The sequence below is a fragment of the Passer domesticus genome, chromosome 2 (genome assembly GCF_036417665.1).
Source record: "Passer domesticus isolate bPasDom1 chromosome 2, bPasDom1.hap1, whole genome shotgun sequence".
Classification (NCBI taxonomy): domain Eukaryota; kingdom Metazoa; phylum Chordata; class Aves; order Passeriformes; family Passeridae; genus Passer; species Passer domesticus.
Window position 1 is genome coordinate 12793849 of NC_087475.1, and position 24100 is coordinate 12817948.

The window sequence follows — 24100 nt, forward strand, 5'->3', positions numbered from 1 at the left end:
GCACATTCTCTATTGCTTAAAAAAATAAAATCTAAAATAATTGAATTTAATTCTCCATAGAATTAGAATTATTAGCTCTATAGAATTATTCCCCTTAAATACCCTTAGAGCATTTCGTTCATTGGTAGCACTGTGATGCTGTTACCATCTCAAAAGTGAAATGGAATGTATGCTTTCCCTCCTCTGCTGGAGAGCATTAAACACATGCATGCACATCCAATAGCATATCACTAAACCACATCTTGCTCGACTTTTTTTTTTCCCTATGGTTCTTTGTCTTAACTAGCAAACTTGTCTTCACATTCTAGGTCAGTGAGAATATTTTTTATTTTCTACAGTTGCAGCATCAGCCCAGTAGGTTGGTGGCTGACAAAAGAAACTGTCGTTATTTGCTTTTCTCCCTAGAGCAACATTTATTCATTTTTCTTGGCTGCTTTAAATTATCCACAGACAATACTGCAAGGATTAACATATTATCAATAGACAATACCACAAGGATTAACATGACTTTTCTCCCAAAAGTACATTAATCTCTGACCTAAATCCTTCCTGAAGTTCACGAGTGGTGCTCACAGTATGTGTGCCCAGAATGAAGGTATTTAGGAAATGTAACTGATGTCAGACAGAAGGCAACATGGCAACATACCTGATATTAGGCAAGGCCAGTGACCAAAAAGTGGTGTTATTGTGCAACTATTTGCTTTCCTCAGATTCTAGTATGTTTTGCTGAACTCTTCTATGGTGATAATTTACTGGTGTAGACTGGGAGTAAGTACATGTGCACTTCTAACTGTTTCCTAACACAGGTTCCTAAAACACCTCCTATATACAGTGGACAGAGCAAAGCATGCCCCCAGCTACAAAAGACAGAACACAAAGATCAGCTAAGTAGTATCTTCACCTTTAAGCAGCATGGAGGTATCTTCTGAGATCACTCCTTCCACTGACTCCATAAAATGTTTTAGAAATTGTGTTCCTGACTGTAACACATGGGCAAAAATAGGAAGTGCAAAAGTTGGCCTGTGGCACAAGAGTCCTTCCACCACCAGGCCCAAAACTGAAAGAATGGAAACTGAAGGGAAGGAGCATGACTCCTAGGTTTTCTAAGGGAAAACTGTGCAGATCAGAGAGACCCCACAATGACCGGGGGAACAGTGACAGTTGGAGGACTTGTAGTAGCCTCATCAGTGAAAATCTAACCAGTGAAAATTGCAGAACACTGAATCAGCTGTCCTTAAAACTATCAAAGAAAAAGGACAGGACTGCTGACCCTGGTTTATAACCTAAAAATATGAATCAGAGACGGAAACTCTCTTTGCACCACCATGTAAACTAAAGTAGACTTCTGCCTGTGGGATCCAGGATGGAAGAGCATTTTGGCATCGTGTAAAACCTTTTATGGAGGGTTTTAAGGATTGTTTGGGGGAAGGAGCTAAGTAGGTACAAGAGGCACAAATATGAAAAAATAAATGGAAAAGGAGATTAAAGGAGCTAGTGATGCCCAAACAGGTTACTGACAGCACAGTTTATCCTATCCTCTCACTGAATCCAATTTCTAATTGTTTTAACTGCGTGTGCACTCTAGTGATCTGTGTGCAAGACCACAGACAGCTTGGCTGAGGGGTCTGAGGTTATGCCGAGTGACAGTCTACAAGAGAGGCACGAGGCTGAAGGGACTGTGGGGGCCAGGCCTGCTGCTGCAGATGTGCAACTCCAGGGAGACCAGCTGGCTATAGTGCAGGTGAGAGATCACAGAGTCCTCCTTGTGAGTGTGCACTTGATTTAAAATGAAGCAGAAGGCTTCAAAGACTTCAGTTCCTCTCAGAGTAACAGTTAAATGCAGTCATTTGGTATCAGATCCAGCAGCCAAATTTACTCTTAGAGGCTACGCGTCCATCAAAACTGCTAGAAGGGGCTTTTTCTCTCAGCTACTCTTTTGAGAATCTTATATGAACAATCAGACAGGCAGGGAAAATACCTGCTATGTCCTGAAATCCCCTGGGTCTGAGCACCTCTAGCAGTAACAAGCCTGTACAATTGCTTCAAAGGGTAGTATATGGGAAAACTGAACCTCCAGGCTTCCAGCTGATACAATGCCATCAATGTAATTATTCTACTTGAGGCACTGATTCAGCAATGTACTTAAATACACTGCAAAAATTAAGCAAAGGTTAAGCTGGGATGTGCATCGAATCACAAAGGAAATATTAATCTTATAATGGTTTATGCATACTTTTGTACTTGGGATGGACATTCACCTTGCCTCCAGTAAACCTTCATCTGGTGTGTTATCTATCCTTAAATTCTTTAGGGTGTTTAATCTGAGCTATTTTTCACAGTGTAGTTATCTCTTTTCATTACAAAAAATAGTGTATTGCACCTTAGTGATTATTAGGCATTACAGTTAAAACATCTGAGACAGCTCTCAACTGTCAGGTCTATTGTCCTGTCTTGCTGTGCTTTAGAATTTTTCTGATATTTTATATTTTAAAAGGGATTTTTTGCAGTTCTTACAACTAAAAGATACTATAATATAAGTACATGTAAGGCTTGGTAGAGCACCTGGGGCTTTCAAGAACTAGGCTGATAAGATTACTTATTTTCAGAGCATTTTTGAGTTTGAATCTAAATGTACAACTCAGAGATTCCAATGCAGTCATTAAGACTATATGTTCTTAAAGATGTGACACTTAATACATTGCCAAGGGAAATATTCCTTTTCTCCAAGGACCCTTCTGTGAAAGGAATCTTGGTTTTGAGATACAATATGTTAATATATAAAGTTATTAAAATCCAGTGCTGATGTGGTTGTTATTCGGTTTGGAGGGGAAAATTGCCATCTGAAACTAGAAGTAAGATCTCTGTCATTTTTCAATTAACAGATCTAAAGTGTAGGTATTACCCCTCTCCAAAACATAACATACTACCAGTGTGTTGTGTCCTTTCCTGGATGACAGAGGTTAACCACGTTGTTTTCACTCAACTCCTCTCTACCTGCACACATATTTTTATATGTATGTATATATGTACACACACACACACACAAACTAAAATTGGACTATGTTTAAATGAAGAAAAATAATATCTCTGCTAGATTTTCTGCAAAATGCTCACATTACATTTCTATATTTTATGTAGAGTCTGTTCAGATTGAAACAGGATGCTCCTTAACTTTGCAAAAAGCTAACAAATAGACACAGCTTGAAGTACATATCAATATAAAGCACATCTCATACACTGATTACAAGATAAAATACCATCATTAAGAGGTAGGAGACCTGCATAGGAGTCGACTGATTAAAGCAAAAAGACAAAACAGTTCTAAGACATAATTGCTTTCAATTAATTTCCCAAAATGAGCAGAAGTCAGGAGAGGTGGACATTTAATGGAAACAATTCAGTAGCCTGGAGGATAGCCTTAATTAAATGTTTTTTATTCAATATTTTGTACTAGGGGGCAGGAGGAAAAAGATATTGTTTCTTACTCAACATCAAATAATTTCAAGGCATCTAATCTGTAGTAACAGAATTGTTCAATTTGAGATTATGATAGGGCCTTGGCCTTTTGCAATTACCTCCTTTTTTCAGACACAGTGAATACTTGCCATTCACACTAATATAGTGTTTCATAAAAGAAAAGAAAGAAAAAAAATAAAATTTGCCAGAGTATTTAATAACATAATCTCTTCATTAAGCAATAAAACCTATTCACAGCCATTTGGTAAGATGAGAAACAGTTCACTGGTGCAATTGCTATGATCAGCACTCAGGACACTCACCCAGGACTGTCCTTAGCTGATGTGCTAGAGCCTGACAAACACATTACTATCAAATCCAGCTGCAACAAGGCAGCTCCTAGGAGAATTATTGTAACAGTTTATGTTGTCACCTTCCACTGTCACTTTTAAAGCTGTTCAGGGCAGAGTGGAAACACCCAGATTACTTTAGGTTAAAAGCAATGTGATTTCAAGGGCAGAGAAAAATTTATTTATTCCCCTGTCCTGTCTTACTTAATGCAGTGAAACTGTTTACAGAGAAGAAGCAGGATGGAGACATATAGACTTCCTAATGTAGGAAAAAACTGAGCAAAAACTAAGGTGATAAGTTTATCTTTTCCTCTGAAATTGTAGAGTAACATATGCAGAATGCAATAACAATTTCCAGAGTGAAACTTTCACACAGAATGGCTTATCTGCTGAACAGAAATAAAAAATGCTGCTTATTTTCAACTTGAGTGTGAATAGAGAAAGAAGTAGCACAAACTTTTTTTTTTCTTAATTTTCTTCACATAAAAAGTAGGTGAGAAGGAATTTGCTTTCTTTAAATCAGGCTGTGCAGCTATCTTGTTATCAGAGGGTGAAACCACAGGGTTTGTGACTTACCAACCCACTTTTCTGTTAGATATCTCCTACCCTTTGCTTACAGTAGTAATATCTGGCATTAAAAATTGTTATCTTTAAATAATTTCATAGTTATTAATCTGTAACATTACTATTCTTTGTTATGTAGTACTGATGCTATGTAGCAATGAAGACCGAAGAAACAATTTTGTCTGACAGAAACTGTCACACCAGTTAATGGCTTAGTTAAAATTAAATCTTAAAGGATGTTGGAAGTCAAAACCAAGTATATTTACAGATTGTATTTAGGTCAAGACATATACTTCTTTACTGTAAAATTTTCAATTAAATTTGGAGATCTAGTCTCTGCAAATACAACTCCACATGAACACTCATCAACACTTCAGGGATTTTTGTTCCAGTTCCTCATTTTGCTTGTGACAGTTTCCACATTTAACAATTTAATTACATTCCCAGGTTATTTATTTTAGTTGTGTTCCTTTAAACTTAAAAAAGCTGAATTTTTACAATATTCTATTCTTAAAAATAAAGCTATACTCAGCACTATGTATCTTTCTAATACCATTTTAGATCTTGTTCTGTTGAATTTAATTTCTTTGTTTCTTGGGCACAAGAAGCTCCAATAGCTCTTGCATAGCTTGTTATCTGATTGAGATATTTGACTGACCCTATTCTATAACATTTACCAACATGTTGATGGTTCTTAGCCTTCCTGTATGTCAAAATATTTCTGTCATCTTTATGATCTGAACTCTGAAAACTTTGGGTGTTTCTAACACCATCCTTTGTGTCATTCAAGCCTGTAATTGACTTTGTTTTTACCTGAACTTTGTCTTTGAAATACATCTGTGTGATCCTTAAGTATTTTTCATCCATTTCCCCTAAGACTTCCAACATATGGAATTTCTTCGTTATGTAATAACTTTTGCTCTATTAGAACTGTTTTAAGTAAGTGTTTCTGGGATCACACAATCTCCAGTCCTTAACTTGTCTTTAGGAAGTTTTTTTTAATAAGATGTTGAAAAAGCCTCCATGAGGCACCTGTTGAACATCCATTTCTCTCCTGTCTCAGCACACATTGCTCTCAAACTAGAGTTCCCATGGCAGCTTTAGCAGATGTTTCTGGCTTTACTCAGTATTCAGCTGAGACTGAATTTTGCCTAAATTACAGGCAAGCAGGAACTTTCCTAACACACTGTTTGCCCATTGTACCCCAAAAAGCAGCCCAAAGCTGCAGTTCTTTTCAGGGCTGACATGTGCCACATCAGCCTTTGTCAAGTACCAGGAGACACACCCTGTCACTCACTTTACCTTGCTACAATCCTGACTAATGATTTGCCTCTAAAGGCATCTGAAAAGACAAAAATGTGTTTTTTCCATTAATGACTGCGAGGACACATGAGATTAAGGAAGGAGAGGAGTTGTATAATTGCTTTTGTTTTTTCCTATTCAGTTGTGACCTTTAGTTCTGTCTCTCTTCTTTTAGATAAACTCTGTGGATAATATAATAAAAAAAACAAAAAAAAAAAAAAAAACAAAACCAAAAAAACCCCCAAAAAAACAAAACAAAAAAAACCCAAACAAACAAAAACAAACAAACAAACAAATCCTCAAACCAAACAGCAAAAACTGTGCAATTATCCTTAGAGATAAAGTTAGTGCTGTAGAAACCTCTTTCAAGGAAGGAGGGGAAGAACTGCAAGTGTGTATGCACCCAGTTATTATTTTATTAACACATCGTGTCCCAGTCTACTCTGCACTGGTGTGGCTCACCTCAAGTCCCGTGTGTAGTTTTGGTTAGGACAACATAAAAAATGCATTAAGCTGTCAGAGAACATCCAAAGGAGGGCAACGAGGATGGTGAAGCTCTGGAGAGGAAGCTGTACAAGGAGGGGCTGAGGACACTTGGTCTGTTCAGCCTGGAGGAGACTGAGGGGAGACCTCACTGCAGGTACAACTTCCTCATGAGGGGCAGGCACTGATCTCTGCTCTGTGGTGACAGTGACAGGACCCAAGGGAATTGCCTGAAGCTGAGTCAGGGAGGTTCAGGCTGGATATCAGGAAAAGGTTCATCACCCAGAGTGTGGCTGGGCACTGGAACAGGCTCCCTAGGGAAGTGGTCACAGCACCAAGCCTGGCTGAGTTCAGCAAGCATTTGGAGAACACTCTTGGCCACATGGTATGATTCTTGGGGTGTTCTGTGCAGGGCCAAGAGTTGGACTCAATGATCCTGGTGGTTCCCTTCTAATTCAGCATGTTCTCTCACTCTCTGAGCACTGCACTGGCAGCATTCTTTTGCTATTTCATAAAATACTTGCAACAAGTTTCTGCTTCTTGGAACAAATGAGAAAGAAGTCTTGGCACCTGGAATAACTGGTTTTCTTGCTAACAGAGGGCATTAGGCAGGTTTATATCACTGGAACTATCTGACAGGAAATTTCTTTCCAGCATCTTCACACTTAGTAGATGCATGTGCATTGCTCTTTTTGTGTTTTTAGTGACACAGAGGTGTAGAGCAGAAACGTTGATCTTTGAGGCATATCTAAGGGCAAAGTTGTGCTGAAATGTCTTTAGAAAAACTTGGGCACAGCAAAGCTGGTGCCAGGCCTGCTTTAGTCAGGGTCATGCCACCCAAAGGGGTAGTGAATTAGTCCCTCCACCAGGTAGGTTCCTCTACCACAAGAAGTATCTAGTGTGAGTTAAAGCAGAGGCCAAGCACAATGTCAGACAGATAGTGTGCATGACTGGACAACCATGACAACCATGCTTTGAGGAGAAAAGTCATACTATACTTCTTATCCTGAAAGACTAAATCTGTATTGCATTTAACCAGATAAGAAAGTACTTTGTACCTAAAAACATAAGCTTCAATATTATGTTGTTATGGCTAAGATTCTTCAAATCTTTAGTGTGTTTCACTCCTTAGATTCTTAAGGAGTTCTTAAAGATTCAAGTGTGTCCTTATTCTCAGAGAATTTTTTGAAATTGAAAGCAATATTTGAGTTGAAGGCAGTCTCTGCCCCATAATTCAAAATGGTCTTTCAGTGATCTCTTCTGTTCCCCAGACTTTCTGTACTTGTTCACCTTAATTGTCATAGGATTTTTTTTTTAATGTAATGCACCAAGTGCTTTCTGATGCTTACTTGGTGAAACATAGAACTCCTAAATTATATTTAACTCTATTTCATAGCTATTTGCATGGCAATTGGCATAGTATAAGGCATGAAAACACAGTTCACTGAGCTGAAGTCTAGTTTTCAGTATGGTTCTGACATATATTTTATTATTAAAATGATTTTAAAATGCCCTTTGTGTATTTGTCTAACAGCTTTTTCACAATGACAATTTGAGCTTCAGCACTGCAGTGGAAGCTGTGGCCTTGTGGAATCCTACATGATTTTTTTCCCCTTGACCTCATCTTTCCTCATGGTTGCACTTAATACAGCATGACAAAGGAATTCCAAATTTCAACACAGCATAACACATATTGTTGCTGTCCTCACAGGCCTTTCTTTTCCTCTTGAGAACTGAATAAAGAAGAGCCATATAATGGCTGACTTCAAGAAAAATTTCTTAGCTTCTGAATGCTGAAGGTAGTGCATGAATAACTGATCTTTTTTCCTGTATTGGGATTTAAAAGATGGAGTGTGCTGACATAGGTGTAATGTCAAGCTTGTGCAAAGATTTTTATATTTTGAAAGTATATCCAGTATACTGGCCATATATATATATATATATATATATATATATATATGATATATAGAGTAAAGTAAAATAATTAGTTTATTTTCCCAGGCTTTTGTCTAACCATGAAAATGAACACAATTGCTATATTTTCAGGAGAGATATGCCAGTAAGAAAAAGGAACTTGAGACTTTTGTGTGTGTTAAAGGAAATGGCCTCTCAGAGTTTTCCTTATACCTCAGCCTCCATTCCATATAAAATACTGAAGAACATATTTGAATATCAGATGATGAGGGGAAAGATTTTTTTACCTTTCTCTGTTGCCACTAGTTCTGCTGGGAGAAAGCTGTACAACCCTTAAACATCTGCCTTTCTGAGTAGGAAGCTCTCTTAAGCTAAGGAGCTGCCTTACTGCCCTTCTTTTGGAAAATGCTGTGACATTTTTGGTATGTGACAGTACTGGCCAACACTGAGATTCCAGACTCAGGAAAGAATTCTATGAAAGCAGTATGCATAAAATTTCCAGTGATTTTATTTAATTATTTATTTGTATTTTCTGCTCTCCTCAAAGCCTATGCCAAGTTATTCAGCAGCAGGAATTGAACTGAAAGTTTGCAATCTGGTAAAAGCTGTTGGATTTTTAACAAGCTGGTGAATCAGGTCCTTAAACCCTGAATCTCTCAGTGTGTTTGCCTATATCAGTAAGCAGTTCCTCTGGCTCCATTCCTAGATGTGAACTTTATTTTTCTGATCCCTTTATGACAATGAGACTCCAGGGCTGACTCCTCAGGCTTTTGTGGAGCATGCTGCCTTGCTTTCCTCAACTCACTGTAGTTAATGTTGCTTATGTAGATTCCATCCATGAGGATGTTCTGATTTATGGTTTAGGAGCAGACTCCCAACCTAAAAAAAATCCTCAATCATAATCATTTTCCCAGCAGAAACTCTGCTGAGAGCTATAAGAGATTTTACATCTGAATCATTGGTTTGAGTTGTACTCCTAAATTAAGGGATTCTGCTCTTTTCTGAGATGAATGATAGCACACAGTAATACATGTCCACAGTACATAGTGTTCAACTGTAAGTCAGTGCCCCACATGCTGCTGCATGGCTCTAATATATAAGTAATTTCTGTGAGTTGTTTGTTCAGTCCAAAATGACTGCAATAATGTGAGCATAATGTCACAACTTAGCAGAGTGTTGAAACAAAAGGAGGGCATTTAGTCATGTACTAAGATACCAGATACTATTAGAGGACCTCATACAGAAAAGTGAAACAAAGCTGGTGCACATTTTCCCCCTATGCCTGTGGAGTTCATTAGCCCCTAATGGTGCATGCTCTTGTGTGGATCATGGCCAGGAACTGTCCAGCAGAAATCTAGTTTGCTTCAGCCACAATTGTGCCTTGTGAATGTGTTAGAAATTAGGCTGTAGGGATGATCAGCCCATGGCATTCAGCTTGGTTTTGTTTCCAATGTAACCACTGAGCCTGTGACCTGCCTCAGTGCTGCACCATCTTCTGACGGCAGGTAGCTCCTCAGGCATCTGAATGTGTGAGCCACTGCTCAGCCTGGGATCCTGGGCTTCCCACTGCCCCTGACAGCACATTGTGGCCCCTGCATGCCTGGAGGAAGAGTGGAGCTCCCTTTTGCAGAACAGTGTGAAGAGAGGAGTGAAGGTGCTAGACTTTTTCCCTGCCATGGGAGCAGACACAGACAGGGTATGTCCCTAGAACCAACAGCAGAAAAACACACCCAAGCCCAGAAGTGAAGGCACTGTCGCAGTTAATCACTGTAAACTTGTGCAGACTCCTTCATTGCCCAAAGCTTCCTGTCTTACTCTGCCAGGCCCTTGGGTCTCTGACCTGTCATGAACATTTGTTTCCTTTTTTTGCCCTTTTGCATTTTCTAGTGTCATTTCCTTTCCCTATAGAGAAACCAGGGAACAGCATCTCCTAGATTAAGCTGACTCATTACTTCAGAGTCTTTCCACTGAACAATGTTGCATTATTCATTTATTGCTATTCACACCTGTGACACAAAGTGTGAAAATCCTCAGAGATCTTCTGAGTTGCAGCATTAGCTATAACATCAGTAAGTCTCTGTAAGTTGCTAAAAGGTGTGTTATCAAAAGCCTTAAAGTTTCAAAAGTTATTAAAATTATCTATCCACAGGTTGTTCTGTGTGCTTAGTCTAACTATAAATGCCACAAGGTTCTATATAAGTCTTGGCAGGATGGACCACTCCGATTTTCTCTAACAAAATGAAATTTTAAAATACTAAAACATCTCACTTTTAAATCCATCCCTGCGTCTATGTTTCAATTTCTTTCACATTTGTTGAAATAATTATTTTTTTTGCTGCAAACAAGTGAGCACCCTCCCCACCTCTGACACCAGCAACTCGGACACCACTGGCATGTGACTCCTCTCAGGTGCTCAGGGACACATCCTTGAGAGCAGCCTTTTCCTGCACCAAACCATTCTTTCTAGGTGAATTGTCATCAGTGCTTAACTGCAAGTGCATACTTTCAGAAAAGCTTATTTACTAAATTGTAGAACATTTTGAACTTTTAGGTTTCTCCATAATTTCATTTCACCAAAGACAGCTTAAGCATAGTTCTGACTCTACAACTGCTGAGCAGGAATTTTTAGAGGATCAACACTTTGTCTTTTTTCATCACAAAGTATGCTGTTGTTGAGATACACACTGTCCCCAGACAAAGATTTGTCTTCATTGCTTTGGGAATTTTTTCATGTGAATAATATTTTTGGCTTAGTTGAGCATAATCTTTGTTTCCTAAGTCCCAGGATAGCTGTCATTCTGTGCTAACATAGCCCTCTTATGTATTTCTCTGAAGATAAAAATTATAGCCATATGATATGAGAAAATATAAAGATATGGCAAAGGTTTTTTAGAATGTTTACTGATGACAACCAAACAATATTTTCTGTAGTGGTGTAGTTTTCTTTCTTTATTGGATCATATAACAAAATTTCCCCCAGAGATAATTATCCATAAAACATTCTTTCTTTACTGATTAAAAAGAAGAGCAGCAGTAACATGAAATCTTGAAATCAATTAGTACAGGATATTTATCAAATTGTTTTCTTGGTTCTAGAGTTCCCTTTTTCTTAATATCTGTCAGGAAAGAGAGAAAAGATATTAAGGTGAGTAATTCTAAGCATTCTTTTTTTTTTTTTTTTCTGGATTGTCTTACACTACCATGATGAATTATGAAGTACTGTTAATAAACTAGAAATTGTGTTTGACCAGCTGTATGCCCAGCCGAAGCAGTTCCCAGTTGGTAATACACCTTTCTGAAAAAGACAACATTTAGAAGTACATCTATTTTTTTATATTGACATAGAAAATTGTTAGGTATTCAGTTACCTGTATACAAGGAACCTGGAAGTAGTAACTCTGTCCCAATGAAAAATTGCAATTTTGAGAAGTAAACTCTGGTATGGTTACTACTGGCAAATTAATTGACCAATACTTTTATTGTATAATCAGCAAATTCTTGTTAATATTTTTTATGTGTCTGAGAGGCCAGGCAAAGTGAGGCAGTGACAGACTGAGAAATTAATTAATCTTATTAAAGTTTTCTCTGACTGGAAATTAAATGCCAAGTGAATGGAAATGTATGATGAAGAGAATTAAGAAGTAAAATTTATAAAAAATTTGGCTGTGTATACACTTGTCATTCCAAATACATTTCTCAGCAGAGTTGTAACAGTACTAGAGGTGTAGAGAAAATGTTCAAATAAAGAAAAAAATCCAGACACACCTGCAGAAATTTAGTGAAGAGATGCAAGTGTCTAAGAAATTGAATGACTTTTATGTCTGAATGTTTCATGAGAAGCAATTTTTTTTGCTTAAATTTGTAGCTTTTATATAATATAAATATATTTCTGAGCTTATTATCTAATTTTTTGGAGGGGAAAAAAAAAGGAAGCTCATAAAGCCATTTCAGAAAGAAGGTAGAAACTTTCAAAGATGAAGGAATGAAGGATTTTTTGAGCAGAAACAGATGATCTAAATTTTAGACTTCTAATTCCTGTGTGCTGGACTATATTCTTAGCTGCCATATTTCAGTGAGACAATACTCTTGGCTTATAAAGGTCATAGAATCCAATTTATTGAAAGATAAAGTTGTAAATAATTTTTAAAAACACCCTGTTTTGGCTGTGGGGCATACCAAGGGCAGTGCTGAAGCCCCTGATTCCAAACAGAATATGCTACAGCATCTGTTGAGCATCCATTTGATCCAGGCACCATGAACTTCTCCAGCTCAGAGGCAGGAGCTCAGAGCTTTGCTTTGGTGTGAATTCCTTCATCTTCCCTCAGCAAAGTTATGCGTGGTAGCCTTGCACAGTTAATGCAACCAACTCTCATTAACATTTCAGTCATACCCAAGGCCAGAGACATTTTTACAGCCATTTCTTCACCAACTGGAGGAAACATGGCATCTCCATTTCTCCTTCCCTTTGATTTAATGACCTATTTATTTATTACCTGTTTTCTGTAAGTACATTTTTCTGAGGTAGGCTAATTACCACAGCAGTTATAGCTGAATACAAATATGAATTTTATATGTCAACAGTGTGTTTATTAATTTTTTTGTATTATTGTTTACATAGAAGAATGGATTGCATAGCTCTAAAATTGTCTGATCCTTCCAAATAGTCTTCATATACTTTCATGCTGTGTCTTCAAACAAATTGTACAGTTGTTATTTATTCTTTTTATTTGTATTTTTCTGATTGAAAAAATGTATTGTATTTTTTCTTTAGATTTTCTAATCTGAACTGTGTTGGGTAGGGGAAATGCTTGACTTCAGTTACTGGGTAAGTTGGTAGCAAACTGGGATTGGAAGCAGATATTTCAGATGGAAGAGCTGGCATGCAGGGATACATTAACAGGCTGAAAAGATCTGCAAACCATACAATGCATGATGTTAAACAAAGAGAAATGCCAACCTGGGTTGAAATAATCCCAAGCAGCAGTAACAGCTGGGGGATGGATGTCTGGGATGTAGATATTTTGGAAAAGACCTAGGGGGCTGTGAGGAGCAAGATGAGCCTGGGTCAGCTGTGAACTCTTGCAGCAAACTCTGTGTTTGATACAGGGATCAGTAAGAATATATGCAGCAGGTGATAAAGTGTCATTACTTAGGCCAGACATGAAATAGAGTGCTCAGTTTTGGTCCACCCTCCATTCAAGAGACAAAAACCAGGGTCCCCAAGATGGGCGAAGCACACATATGAGAAAAATTTGAAAAGGTTGTGACCATTCAGCCTAGGGAAGAGAAAACTCAGGAGGGGGATCTAATCACAGCCTTTCAATACCTCAAAGGTAGCAACAAAGAAGGAGAAGCTACTTCCTGCACAAGGAAGCATGGGACAAGATGCTGTGGACACAGGGGCAAATTCTGTCTAGGTACATGAAATAAACCTTCATGGTGGGAACAATTAAGCATTGGAATAAATTACACAGAGAACTGGTGTAGTCTCCTTCACCAGAAATACTTGTCTTGCCAGGGTCACAGGTAATCTGATCTAAGACACTAAATGATCAGACCAGGTGTTTTTCAGGTATCCCCTCCGTCCTGTTCTGTGATTCCAGAGCTCAAAGTAAAGCTGTGGCAGAGAAGAAGTTTAAAGAATCCTTTTAAGGCTTTTATCTATCAGGAGAGATGTCAGATAATCAGGATTAATGAATTTTTTAAATGCTTAGAAACTTTTGCAGTCTGAATCACTCGGGTCTTGCTTGAGGCACCAATACTGGAAAAGCAAAGGTTGCTGTGTTTATTGGCAGCACAGTTTAAATGTAATTTTCTCTTGTCACACTGAGATAAAATAATTGCTTGCACATTCCCTGGTTGCAAAAGGTTTAGTAACATTCTTGCCTGGCTAATTGTTTGATTCTGTGCTAATTCTTTGGCAATGACAACAGGACCGTATCTTCAATCTGTACAGTATGTAAAGCAATTTTCATCCAACAAATATATCAAGGGTGTTTCATTAGTTGGATTATGATTTTATGTCTTTATCATAATCATTGATTCAGAGTAATGGTATTCAGTTCTTCTGGATGTGGCTGGTTCCTTGCTCGATTTAATCAACTCTGTGTAAGAGTAAACCTAGAATTCTTTGAATTGTGTAATTTAAATGTAGTTTTCAGAGTGGGATGTTATTTTGGAAGAAATAAAAATAGTAATTAAAAATTATTTTAAAAAGGCAAAATCTCTTCTATTTTACAAGGTTCTTCTCCTATCAACTTGTATTTCACATTGTAAATATTTTGGAAAAGAGCCTTGATTTTTCAAGTCAAGGTTTTATTTTCAGGGGTTTTTTTTTTCCATTTTACATGTATTCTACTTTTCACCTTTTACTACAAATGAAAAAAAAAAAAAAGAAGGAAAAAAAGGAATTAACAAAAAAGGCTAAAATCCCGTAAGTGTTATAAAAGTGGAAACTAATATTTTTTTCCTCACCTTAATATTCAAAGAAACTCTTTTAAAAAAGTGGAACAAGAGGGAAAAAGAATGGATCTGTCTGGCTTAATAATTCTGTCAACAACCTTGATGGTGACATAAAGGACAAACGTCAGATTTGCAGATAGCATCAAACAGGGGGGAGCAGTAGGAAGAGTGGATAAATTCAAGGGCAGGATTTCTGTTCAGAGAAAACTCCAAGTCAGAGGGATGAGTACACAAAGGCCTTATGCAATTCAACCAGGAATGCCAAGTCCTGGCCCAGGGGTGAAAGACCTGCAGGCTGGGGAGCTGTTCTGTGGGAAAGGCTCTGGGGTTCCAGCTGGCACCAGTGGGACACGAGCCAGGGAAGGACCTGGCAGCTCCCTGGGCTGCATTGGCAGCACTGCCACCTCTGACTGAGGCAAGGGACCATCCCTCCACCTGCAGTCCTGCATCCTGTTGGCTCTGCCAGTAAAAACCAGACTTTGATCACCCAAGCCAAGTCTAGGAGGACCCTCAGGAGGGTCAGGATGGGAGCAGTGGCTGTGTGAGAAGGTGCCAGGGAAGCTGGGCTTGTTGCAGGGTCCCAAGAGCCACCTACCTCTATCCAGGCCAAGGACATCAGCATTTCTCATCAGGAGCAGTGGGCAGGAAACACTGGAGGTCCAGGTTGGCCCAAGTAGTTAAGTGAAATGTGGTCCAGGGAGTTTGGGCAGTCACCATTCTTATAGGTCTTTCAAGAAAATGCCCAAGAAGCCTGGTCTGATCACGTGCCTAACAGTGCTGTGAACATGGGTCTGAACAGAAAGCTCTTGAAGCCTCTTCCCATTTGATTAATTATGTAATTTTAAAATATGCACTAAAAAGGGACCACATTAAAAGTGAAAAAGTGGAAGATAAGTGAATTTAAAACATACTTATGTGTACATAAGTTCCCATCCCATAAAGGAAATATAAATTAATTTCTGCTTTAATTTTTAAAAAACTTCAACAAAGCTTCATATTCTAATAAAAGATGGAACAAAATTTTGCAATTTTTTAAAATTAAAACAATTCCTGGAGAAAAAAATGGTTCTGTTTAGTTATAGTTTCTGAGTGCTTATTAAAACCACTGAACATCTTATTGGATTATTGTTTTGAAGTTAGATTAATACACACTGAGCTGATCATGAATAACCAGAGACAGGATCAGACCCTTACAATTTGGTGCCTCTGCATATTCTGGCTGTTTACCAGGTTCTTATTTCCCTAAAAATATAAGTGGCTTCATTGAGAATTTATACTGCAACATATGCATTTACACAAAATGAAATTTTCTTTTTTTTTTTTTTTTTTACGCAGCTGAATTCATAAATCTCAGTGAACCAAATATTCTTAGTGAAGTGGAACAAGCCTCAGCTTTCCAAAATAAGCATACTGAATCTTTGAATGAAGATAAGTGGCTATTCTTTTAATCTTTTTTGTTTACTTGTTTGTTTGAGTGACAGCATTCAGCTGCCCAGTAGAAATTGATAATATTTAAAACTATTTGATAAATTTCATAGACTTTGTCGCAGCTGCAAAACAAAAAAAAAAAAAAAAAATCAAATTGAACAAAAGTTGTAGAAAATGCTCACAGTTTTTGGGTGATAAACCTTGAGCTCATTCCACTGAGCCCATTCATACCAGGCATGCATCAGGTATTGGAAAGCTAGAAGGCATTCAAATGATATCTTGATGATTACTTCTAACAAGTTTTTTAGAAATTTCAAGTCTGTTGAGGTTTTTTGGGAGGGTTGGTTTGGTGGGTTTTTTTTACAGAGCATGATTTTTATGGAAACCTCCCTTACTGAGTCATTTGCAATAAATATCTAATTTCCACACCAGAAGTGTGGTGCTCCTAAGACAATTGCCTGAAGATGTGACAGTGCTTCCAGTTTCTGCAGGGATTTCACACAGACTTCTATAGATATTTGAGCTCCTTCTTCTTTTCTTTCATATGAGAATGTCTTCCAAACATATATCCTATTCTATATCATTTGCAAACAAGAATCTTCTAAAATCACTATATACAATCAAAAGCCAGAGAAAATGAAAAAGTGAATTTCCCAGTGGAATTACTTAGATGTATGATTTCATATTGTTGCAATTTATCATACAAAATCTTGGCATAAAAATTTCACAGGATGATGTGAACTGACACTAGATTTCATTTAATAAAGGCCAATTTAGACTTATTGAAACTGTCCAGAGACTTCTTGTAAATTCATGCATCCTTTTGTAAGTATTGATTTATATTTTGAAAGAATTTTTTTTTTGTGAGGATAGAATTTAAATTAATTTTCCAGCTCTAGCATTTGATTTAGGGAGGAATTGATCTTAATGCATAAAATTGAATATTGAAGTTTTTTAACACCACATGCCTCATGTTTTGTCAGTATTACAAAGATACTGTAAACATATATCTTTGCCAAAATCTGTTGGATTGTTTTTACCTTCACAAAAGTCAGTATTTCCTATGAAAAATCCTCAAACACCTTTAAAGAGGTTTTTGAGGATTTGTAAAATTATCTTGTAATTGTAAAATTTTTGAGGATAATGTAAAATTATCTTATGCATCCAACACCATGTTTTGAGATTGATAGAAGAAATAAAGATATATAAACAAATATTTGTGCCATTAAGAAAATATTTTTTAAATCTTCAGTTTTTCATAGAATCACAGAATCATTTAGATTGGAAAACACCTTTGAGATCATCAAGTCCATCCTTTGGACTTGTCAACCAGACCATGACACCAAGTACCTCATCCAGCAATTTCTTGAATACCTCCAGGGGTAGTGACTCCCCCACCTCCCTGAGAAGCCCATTCCAGTGTTTAACAGGCATTTCCATGAAGCAATTCCTCCTGATGTTCAGCCTGAACCACCCCTAGCATAGCTTGAGGCAGTTGTAGAGAGCAAAAAGGTCCCTCCAGAGCCTCCTTTTCTCCAGGCCAAACACGTCCAGCTCCTCAGCTGTTCCTCATCAGCAGGCTGGAACTTCAGTGCTCCAGACCCTTCCCCAGCTCTGCTGCCCTTCTCTGGACTCACTCCAACCCCTCAATGGCTTTCTAGTTCTGAGAGACCCAAAACTGGACACAGAATTTGAGGTGTGGCCTCACCAGTGCTGAGCACAGGGGACAATCCCTGCCCTGGTCCTGCTGTCACACTATTGCTGATCCAGGCCAGGTGCCTTTGGCCTTCCTGGGCCCCTTGTCACACCTGGATCATGTTCAGCTGTCACCTAGCATCCCCAGCTCCTTTTCCTCTTTGCAGTTTTCCAGCCACTCTTCCCCCAGGCTATAGCACTGGGGTTTATTTTGGCCAAAGTGTAGGACTCAGCACCTCTTGAACTCCATAGAGGTCTCATTTCCTCTGTTTAGCCTGTCCAAGTTCCTCTGCAGAGCCTTCAGCAAATCACCGCTCCCACCCATCTGTGTGTCATCTGTGAGTTTAGCTGAGGGTATAACCAATCCCCTTATCCAGATCATCAATAAAATGATGATTGGTGACTGAGCAGCACTGGACCCCATACTGAGCCCTGGGAACCACCACTAGTGAGTGGCCACTGACTGGATGCAACACAAATTCCCACTGCTCTCTGGATCTGGTCATTCAGACAGCTCTCATCCCAGTGATGAGTTCACCTGTCCAAGCTGTGGGCTGCTAGCTTTTTCAGGACAGTGCTGTGGGAGACAGCACCAAAGGCTTTGCTGAAGCCCAGGTAGACAAAACCCACAGCCTTTCATCCACCAGGCAGGTCATCTGGTCATAAAAGGAGATCAGGCTGTTCAGGCAGGACTTGCCTTTCCTAAATCCATGCTGACTGGGCCTGATCTCTTGGTGGCCCTGTATGTGCCACGTGATCACACTCAAGATGATCTGATCCATAAACTTGCTGGACACTGAGGTCAGGCTGACTGGCACGTATGTTCTCTAGATCCTCCTTCTGGCAGGTTTCGCAAGGTTTTTTTTGCAGGTTTTCCTTTGGTCAGTAGAAATTCTTTGAATGCTTTCTGATAGTGTTCATTTCAAAAAGTCCAAATTAAATCAAAGAATCAAAGCATTTTGTTAATTTCTGAAAAACATGTAAATAATTGTCAATCGACACACAATACATCCAGGACTCATATCTAATAGAGTAGATAATCTGCAATATTATGCACTTTCAAAAGAAATAACAAAAAAAAAAATACTGACAATAACGCCAATAATGATAATAATAATAAAACAAACATCCTAAACATTCTTCTGTAACTAGTCCCAAAATCTTCATACCACGTATGCACACATGCAATTATGTTCACATCCCCTGCCAAGACAGGGGTGTAACCACTAACCCACACCCACCCAGGCGTGGGGGCTGCCCTGCCTGCATTCTCCTCCTGTGGAGAGGTGGAAGCGCCAGGAGCCTGACACTGACGGAAAAGGCTCAAAGAGGTTGTTTGCACACACCTGCAATGAGTCCCACATGAAAGAACAGCTGCTTGCCAAGCCAGGACCCTCCCAGCATCAGGTAGGGACAGGGACAGGGACAGGGACAGGGACAGGGACAGGGACATCCCTCTGGGCTGGACAGGGGCTGTGATGCCCCAGGGCAACTTCTGTCACTGCCAAATCAGGTTTCATTTCTGTCCTTCCACTGCAGTCTTTCCCTCTGGTTATGAATTTTCAGGTTTCTTTTATACTATTCCCAGTGACTGCTTCTTTGTATCAAATCCTCTTTATAATTCCCCCATTACTATTTAATCCAGCTGCCAATCATTTTCTATTTGAGAATGATCAGTTTGGGGTTATACTAAATACCAGGTTTCTGTATTCAACACACACACAAAAACACACATACTCATACATGCCCAGTACTCATACTCTTATGTTCTCACCAAAATAGACAATTTGCCAAAAGTGGGTCGTGCAGGCACCCCTGCATTAATCACCACAGGAACAGGGTGTGACTTCTCACTCTGTGCTGAGGTTACTAGCATGGACCATATTACTTATGGGCATTACTTGTGGCCATAAGTAAAATAGCTAAAATTGTGAATAAGTTAAAATATTTCTTTTGAAACCAGAATTTTAATTTCCCTTATTCTTCTCAGGATAAAAAGAATATTTTTACCCAAGGCTGTTTCTCTTCTTTTCAGTAAATCACCCCAAATTTCAGCAAAATAAGTAATAATTTTTTTAAATTTATTTTCAAGAAAATGTATGGGAAAAGAATTTCATGACTGGCTCTGGAGTCAATTTTACCATGAAGCCAGAACAAGAGCTTGCGTGAAGACCAGTAATACCTTGTTGCAGTCTGGTCAGCATGTGTTCCACAGGGTGGGGACAGGGGCAGCTGAGACTCCTAAAGGGGCTGAAAAGACTGTGTGGAGTCTGAATGCCTCAGCTGCTATCAGAACTTGTGTTGGTTTGTGCTCACCCCAGCAGTTCTAGGCCAGGTTATTTAAATAACCAGTGTGGGTATTTGATATATACCTGACTTGCTGCTCTTTTCCTGCATTCAGAACAGACACATCCAGGGCAATTTCATTGCAGAAAGGAGGTCAAATGCAGCTGTGGGATGGAGTAATTTATACTGCCTGATGGGCTCTTTAGGTAGCTGGTAGGAAAACCACATGAATCTGTTCATCTGTCCATAACATTTTGTTTCAGATCCTAGTGGTAACTGGCATCACATAAAAATAAGTTCTTAAAATTCTTGTGGTTATCTCCATATCAAGAACTTGAGCAGTGAGGCAGCTACAACACTTGACTGGAAGGCATTGATTTTTTAAAAATCTTCTTCTGTAGGACTTCAAAGTACATTGTAATGACTCACCAATTTCTTTCTATCACAGATCAAACAACATTTAAAATCCCTTTCCTTATGCATTGCCAAAGTTAGAGGCTTTCCATCGCTTTCCCCAAGAGAACATTCCACTGTCTTAAAGTTCTTATTGTTAAGAAGATTATTTTCTTCATGTTTAGCTTAAATTTGACACTGTATTTTACCTTTAAATCCTAGTTCTATTTGCTCCATCTAACTTATTCCAAAATATGGTAGTCCACTTCCCTCTTTGGATTTTTAGAGATGCCAGAGGTAAACCTTGAGTATTAACACATTTACCCATTGTCTTTTGTAATTCAACTAGAATCAGGACCAGTTGTGAACTAGTGCTTTCCTTATTCTGGTTTAAGATGTATCATGGTGTTTTATATCTATTTTTCTCAAGGTCATCTGTGTTTCATCCTAGAAAATTCCCTGTTCATAGTAATGGGTAACTATCCACCTCTATATCAGAGCAAGAGCCTTGTGTCGCTGAATCATAGAATGGTTTGGGTTGAAAAGGACCTTAAAAATCATTTAGTTCCAATCTCCCTGCCATGGGCATGGACACATTCCACTAGACCAGGTTGCTCAAAGCCCCACCTAGCCTTGAACATTTCCAGGGATGAGGCACTTACAACTTCTCTTGCTAACCTGTGCCAGGATCTCACCTTCCCCACAGAAAAAAATTTCTTCCTTATATCCACTGTCTTATACCTTTTTAGCTACTCTTTCTTAGTCTAATCCCATTAATCCCTGTACTGTTACTACAGGCCTTGGTAAAAAGCTTTTCTCCACCTTTCTTATGAGGAAAGGCCATTATAAGATGTCCCCAAAGCCTTCTCCATGCTGAACAGACACAGCTCTCTCCACCCATCTCCAAAAGAGACATTCCAGTCAAAAATCAATTTCCAAAATTAATTTTGTGCCCCTCCTCTAGCCTCCCCCTTACAGATTAGTGATATTCTTTTACTGGGAGCCCCTGGACTGGACTCAGTAATCTAGATATGGGTTTTGAAAGCAGAGAGGGTAAATAATTTCTTTTGACTGCTGGCCACACTTCTTTTTATGCAGCCTGGGATGGGCTGCCAGCACATACTGCTAGTTCATATTCAGTTTTTCACCCAGCAGCATCCCCCAAGTTCTTCTCTGCAGGGCTACTCTAAACCCATTTTTACGCCAGTCTGTATTGATATCAGGGGCTGCCCTGACCCACAAGCAGGACCTTGAGTTTGACCTTCATGGGCCCACATCTCAAGCTTCTCAAGGTTTGATCTAAAGGTTACAGTCTGTCATCTGTTTTGACACTTCCACTTTCTCATTTATTCCAGGGGAGAAGGGAGTTTGACTGAGATACAAGAAGGTGGTTTGAGTCTTACTCTGTATATTAATTGCCATTAGTTGCCATACTGCAGTATGGAGACTGGGGTTGAAGTGGAGGAAACACATTGAGAAAGTAGGGCATAAACAGTGGTGTGCATTTTACAGGGCTTGATTGTACATCTAAATCTGCTTTTACAATTACAGAGACTAAAGAACAAAGGAATATGTTAATTAGATAACATGTGCTGATTAAAGTGAAAGATATGCAGCTACTTTGTTTTTCTTTTAGTAAATAACTATTCTCTGGAATCATATTTTTCATTAATTTTCATTGCAGTAGCCAGATTCAAAACAAATTTAATTTCCCGAGGCTTAAATCTCATAATATTTTGATGTTTATAAAAGTATTACTAAAATTTGACAAAATATCAGAGCCACCATTCTTCACAAGAGTAAAAAACAAATGATTCCACAGTACAAACATCACAAGAATATAAAATCAAACTTAGTGCCCCAAAGAGCAAAACACTAATGTACAAATAAGATTTGTCTGGTTGCTTCCAAATCTGAAGCCACAGGGGACTGGTTGAAATACCAGCTGATGTTTGCTGCACCTGCTAATTGCCATACATACTGTTGAATCTGTGCTGTTTCATCTGTAGTAGCAGGCTTTATTCTCAGCAGGGATCAGGGTGCTCCTAGATTTTTAGTGAACACGGCTGGATCTTGCAACAGACTGTGTCCCCCATCAAGCTTTGCTTAGCATTACACTGCCATTTGATGCAGCATTTCTGAAATTTCTACAAACGCACAAACTGCTCTGGACATGCTGCTTTAATTTCTCCACTAGTCTGAACCTCGGAAATGGGGACAGTAGAGGCAGAATCCAGGGGCTGAAGCTGTGTCACAGTGGCCTTGCAGGGAGTGTCTGAGCTGTTGTGCTCAACTTGTGGCCAGGGAGGCAGTGCATCATCAGCAGGCTGAGGGAGTGGTCCTTGTCCTGAGATCAGCCCTGGTGAGACAAATCTGGAGATCTGTATTCAGTGCTGGGCTCTCCAGAACAAGAGAGAGACGTACTGGTGTGAGGTAATATTGGGGTTTTGTATTTTTTTTTGGTTTTTTTTTTGGTTTGTTTTTTTTTTTTTTTTTTTTTTGTTTGGTTTGGTTTGGTTTGGTTTTGTTTGTTTTTTTTTTTTTTTTTAATTACAAAATCTCTTGGGTAGAATACAAGCAAAAAAAAAGGTTAAAAATTAATAAAAGGCATAAAAAGTTGCAGCAAACATTTGATCACTCAGCTGTGTTCAAGAAAAGAACATTCTTGTGCATAAAACTTAAACACCTTATGCTTATTGTAATACAGAACATATTTTATCATCCATTCATTTTGATTTTCATTGTGGTTAATATCCACAAAAAACACGATGAATACTATTTTGCTATGTAAAAGAAAATGCAGCTGTGTCAGTCCCATTCAATTTATTTTATGCAAACAAAGAAGCAAACTTTATTATCACACTAGCTTAGAAATATCAAAGATCTAAATTAGTGGGCTATGGCCTAGTCCATAATACCCTCTTGTAAAGCAATACTGTGTTGCACATGCTGCTCTTACATTGCTTCTCTCATATTCACATTAATTTAATCAAAATGTAAGAGCTACTTTGTTGGAATTATCAAAGAAAGCAAATAAGCCAAAGAAAGTTATGATACAAGTAGTTGTGTGATAATACAGGTTAATTCATTTGCCTTGGCCTTACCTTGGAAATAGCTGGGGAAAAGAATAGAATTTACATACATTTTTTCAGAAGAGAAATTAATAGCAGATATGACATTCCATATTTGTACAGCAATTAGAATTTTACAGGAAATTCAGGCAAAAGTTGAAGAGACAGATTTTTGTATGGCCCATGTACATATTTCCCACAACACAGTAGCTATTTTTTTCCTTTTTTTTCCTTGTGTGCATTACATGTGTCTCATGTACTAATCTCTCCATTGCAAGATTGTAACTTTTGTCATGATGACTTGGTTTACAGGGTAAATGTATCAACTGTTCTTTTTGACCAGAAGTTGCTAGAAATTTATCTTATTAACCCAGATGTGCTTTGATTTCAGCAGTAGATGCCTTCAACTTAATCAAGGACAATTTTTTCTCAGAATGGGAGTGTAGAGATGGTTTCCCAAACACCCTTCAGTGTTCCACAGTTACTGTTAGAGGGCTAAGTATGGAAAAGGAATGTACGAGTGTGGCATTCACATTCTCTGAGCATGATTCCTTCGCCCAGGGTTTTTCTCCTGGGAAGCTGAAAGGCAGCGACAGAGGCCTCAGAGAAAAGGAAAACAATCCTTATCTCATTTGCTTCTCCTGTCTTGTGCTCATGTGGAATTTGTTTGGAGATTGTTTACCCAAGGTGATTGCT

The 24100-nt window shown here is 38.5% G+C and overlaps 1 long non-coding RNA gene across 1 annotated transcript; it reads left to right on the plus strand.

The window, feature by feature from the left end:
* The first annotated feature begins 1624 nt into the window (after positions 1 to 1624).
* Positions 1625 to 13579, plus strand: LOC135295196 (uncharacterized). The gene is made up of 3 exons (XR_010357221.1): positions 1625 to 1741; positions 11166 to 11214; positions 12454 to 13579. It is a non-coding gene; the product is annotated as an uncharacterized LOC135295196 (long non-coding RNA).
* The last annotated feature ends 10521 nt before the right edge of the window (positions 13580 to 24100 follow it).